Raw genomic sequence first — 4,726 nt, 5'->3', positions numbered from 1 at the left:
ATATTTTTTAAATGTTGATGAACCATTTGAACTTCATCTTTTGAGAACTCTCCGTTTAGTTCTATATCCCATTTTTAACTGGCTTCTTAATCAACTATCAAATGTATATTTAGAAAGATCTTTTCCCATTTGGTAGGCTGGCACTTTACAAGAATGATGGTGTCCTTTGTCACACAGAGGTGTTGCAGTACTATGAGTTATCATTAATTAATTGCTGATCTTAGTGTTTGTGCATTTGATGTCGTGTTCAGAAGATCCTTCTGTACCAATGAGTTAGAAGCAATTTCCCACTTTTTCTTATATGAGTCTCAGGGTTTCGGGTCTTATGTTGAAGTCCTTAGTCCATTTGCAGCTGAGTTTTATGTAGGATGATAGATAGGGATCAGTTTTCATTCCTCTACATGCAGTCATCCAGTTTGATCAGCACCATTTGTTGAAGAAGCCATTTTTTTTTTCCCCAGTGTGTATTTTTAGCCTCTTGGTCAAAAGTAGGGTGTCTGTAGGTGTGTGAAATTATATCTAGGACTACAGTTCTATTCCATTGATCAACACATTTGTTTATACAAATACCATGCTGTTTTTATTACAATAGCTCTGTAATACAACTTTGAAATCTGAGATGGTAATAATTCCAATCTTCTTAAAGTGTTTTTTATACAAGTCTTTCACTCATTTAGTTAAAATTAAACAAAAATATTTTTGAGATTATTGTGAAAGCTTCTATTTTCTTGATTTCTTCTCAGTATATTTGTCATTTGTGTATATAAATGTTACTGATTTTTGCATGTAAATATTTTATCCTGCTACTTTGCTGAAAGTGTTTAGCAGGTGCAGAAGTTTCTTGATGGAATCTATAATGCATAAAATCATGTAATTTGAAAATAAAGATACATTACTTCATCCTTTCCTATTTGTTCCCTTGTTCTCCTTCAATTGTTTTATTGCTCTAGCTAAGACTTTGAGAAGTATATTAAATAGATAAAGAGAAAGCAGGAATTCATGCCTTGTTCTTGATTTTAGTTTTGTTTAGATTTAGTCTTTACTGTTTTACTGAAGTGTTCTGTAGATGTGTATTAGGATCATTTGATTTCTGACTTATTTAACTCCAGCATTTCTCTATTTGTTTTTCAACTGGATACTATTTTTTTAAAATGATGAGGAATTTATTATAGCCCAAAAGAACAAAATAAAAATTTTCTTTAACTAATAAAATGTCATAGTGGTAGAGGCATATATGTTTAGGCGTATTGACCTGAGTTTGATTCTTGTATTCCACAAGATAGCAATAGAGAACAATACCTTCCAAGAGGTGTCCTTTGACCTTAACATACGCATTGGTAATATGCGTACCTATATTCATCCTATCTTTTTTTCTTCTCTTGTGCTCTCTCTCTTCCTCCTCCACTCTTCTCTATAACCCCTCCTCATTAAATGAATAAATAACATTTTTAAAAAACACATAATTGTTGGTGTGGTGGATTAAAATGGGAAGCACACATACAAAAGAAAAAAATTTGTTGCAAGTATGATTCTTGAGGATAGACGCTATTTTTTTTACTGAGAAAAGGAAAAAAAAAAGTTTCCGTCTCCTCCCAGCCTCCCATTTCCCTCCCCCTCCTCCCATCCTTCTCCCCATCCTCCCTCCCTTCTCCCCATCCCCCCACTCCTCTCCCCCTCCCTCTCCAGTCCAAAGAGCAGTCAGGGTTCCCTGCCCTGTGGTAAGTCCTAGGTCCTCCCCCCTCCGTCCATATCTAGGAAGGTGAACATCCAAACTGGCTAGGCTCCCACGAAGCCAGCACATTGAGTAGGATCAAAACCCCGTGCCATTGTCCTTGGCTTCTCATCAGCCCTCATTGTTGGCCATGTTCAGAGAGTCCGGCAACAAATAATAAGCAACCAAATCTAGGTTCCAGTTCACTGCTGCTGTGACAAAATACTTGGGGGTCCCAGATCCCCAAGTCCCCTCCATCTACCTACAGTGCCAAGACCTTGGAGATAAAGTGCCCAACCCGTGAGCCTATGGGCGCCTTTTAGGACACAAACGGTAACTTCTAAGGTAGTAAAAAAGTGATTACAAAACATGGAGATGGGACAGATCTGGGAAAGCTCCGAAAGGATGAAAGACTCTGTGCAAAGTAAGAGAGAAAGAAAATGCATAAAAACATAAAAACACTCAGGATGCCACAGATGTTTTGATATAAAAAACCTGGGCTCTGTCATTGGATCTTCGCCTGTCCCTCCTCCCTTCGTGACCTCATCTAGTCTTGTGGCTTTAAATATTCCATACAGCCAACAACTACCAGATATTTAACTCTATCTGCATCACTTCCTGAGCTCATGTCCCAATCACTGCCCAAGTCACATTTCCACTTGAATATTTTATATGTGTCCTGACCAGGAAAAGCCCAAAATTTACCTCCTTATTTTGCATGACAGATCCAAGTCTCTTGAGGTCTAGTTACCTCGGTTTAATACCAGTTTACCTTTCTTGTTCTTCTTCCTAAATCTTAGAATATCCTTCAGCACTTCTCCTACATTTCTACTTCAGATTTGGGTTTTCAATAAAAATTATAAATTCTGTTTAAAAAAAAGAAAAAAATTAATTTTAAAACCAGTATATTATATTAGACTAAAGATGATGGTAGCATGGAATTTGGTGGTAAAAGATAAAGAAAATGTTAGTAGATAGAATTAATAAAATTAAAACAGGTAAAGGCTAGAAAAACAGCTCTCTGGTTAAGAGTACTTCTTGTTCTCCCAGAGGACCTGAGTTCAGTTCCCAGCTTTTACACTAAGAAGCTGACTAATACTGTAACTCCGGATCCAGAGGATCTGATATCCTCTTGAAAAAGGACACTTAAAAGAAATCCCACACTAGCTCAGAACTGAGTATAATAGAGGGTTATTTATTTAGGGGTAGACTCATAGATCACAATCCTCTGCTAAAACAGGGAACAGCAACCAAATCCAGCAGCCAGGAAAGAAGCCGGATGCGTGCTTTTCATCAGCATATATAGTATAAGAGGCCACGCCCAAGTGGGTGAGTAACTTAAAGGTTATGGCAGTAGGAATTCCTACAGCAACCTCTTCTGGCCTCCACGGGCACCCATATACATATGATACACATATGAACACAGACATTTACATAAACACAAAATTTAAAAAGGCTAGAAACTAGTGAATCTCAAAATGAATTATATGTGGAACTGTGAAAAAATAGATATAAGCCATAGATCTTTCTGAGATCTATGTTATATAACTGGATTATTTAGTTGTTGTGATAAAAATAGAATGTAAAAAAGGGAGGTAAAACTTTAAACCTTCAAAAATTCTAACATTTAATAACAACATAAGTGAAGATGATGTATATAAACTATATGAATTATATAAAGTGACTATAGAGCAAGGTAGGGAACTAATATAGAATCCCTGGAAACCAACAGAACATTTTTTTAAAGAGAGAAAACACAGAAAGCATTCCTTGAGTTTGGCAATATTAAAGTGATTGGTAAGAGAGACCACTTTGAACCAGATGGAACACTGATGAAAGATGAAAGATGTTGGGAAGAATAGGTCATCTGTAGCTCAAGACACTACATACGAAGATGGTCTCTGATGGTGAGAAGAATGGGTGCTAGCTAAAACAGGATCTGGGCAGGCGTTAGGTAAAATGCTTTAAAATTTTTTTAGCCCTATCAAATGTCATGGGACTGATCCTACATTTTAAACTATATTCAGACAGCAAGAGTAAAATGTTTTTGAGTCTGGGAAGAGTATAACCCAAGGCCTCATGTGACAGGCCTCAGATTTGTTTTGTTTTGCTTTGGTTTTGATTCTTTTCAAGACAGGGTCTCTCTGTTTAACAGTCCTGGCTATCCTGAAACTCACTTGTAGACCAGGCGGGCCTCAAACTCACAGAAATCCACCTGCCTCTGCTCTCTAGTGTTGGGAGTAAAGGCATGCACCACCACCATCTGGTAACAGGATCATATTTAAATAGAAAAGTAGGAAGGATAAAGGGTAAGGAAAAAGCAAGAGACTCCTAGGATTCATAGCAGGAAATTGGGAGGAATATATCTCTGAGGTGTCCCAGTGAAGTTTAGAAGCATAAAAGTATAGAAAGAGCAGATAGTTAAAGCACAAAATAATATTCAAGCAAATGAATTAATGGAGGAAAACGACTATATAGTTGCTATCAGTTTGAAAACCTATTTGATATGAGTTGCCTTGAATTTACCCACAGATGGAAACCCTTTTGTTGTTTTCTTTCTTTTTTAATTTCCTTTTTTAATTTAAATTTTTAAATTTAGTTTTTGCTTTTGTTTTGTTTTATTTAATTTGGCTTAGTTTAGTGACGAATCTTGTTATATAGCCCAGCTCATTTGGAACTTAAGAAGCACAAGATCCTTCTGCCCCAACTCCCTAAGTCTATGAATACTAGAATTAAAGAATTATGCTAGCTCATCATCTTTGCTATATGACTTTCAATCAGAGTACTCCAGAAAACATGGTTGAACTCTGATTTGGGGTTTTCAGAACACTGGTGATAAGTCAATAGAGAGGCAAAGGACCTTCTGCTGAAAGGAATCTTCTTTTTTTTTTCAAGACAGGGTTTCTCTGTAGCTTTGGAGCCTGTCCTGGCACTAGCTCTTGTAGACCAGGCTGGCCTCAAACTCACAGAGATCTGCCTGCCTCTGCCTCCCGAGTGCTGGGATTAAAGACGTGC

This window comes from Microtus ochrogaster, chromosome 6 (assembly GCF_000317375.1).
Source record: "Microtus ochrogaster isolate Prairie Vole_2 chromosome 6, MicOch1.0, whole genome shotgun sequence".
NCBI classification, from domain to species: Eukaryota; Metazoa; Chordata; class Mammalia; order Rodentia; family Cricetidae; genus Microtus; species Microtus ochrogaster.
The sequence above is the reverse complement of the archived record's forward strand: the minus strand, read 5'-3'. Positions refer to the sequence as shown.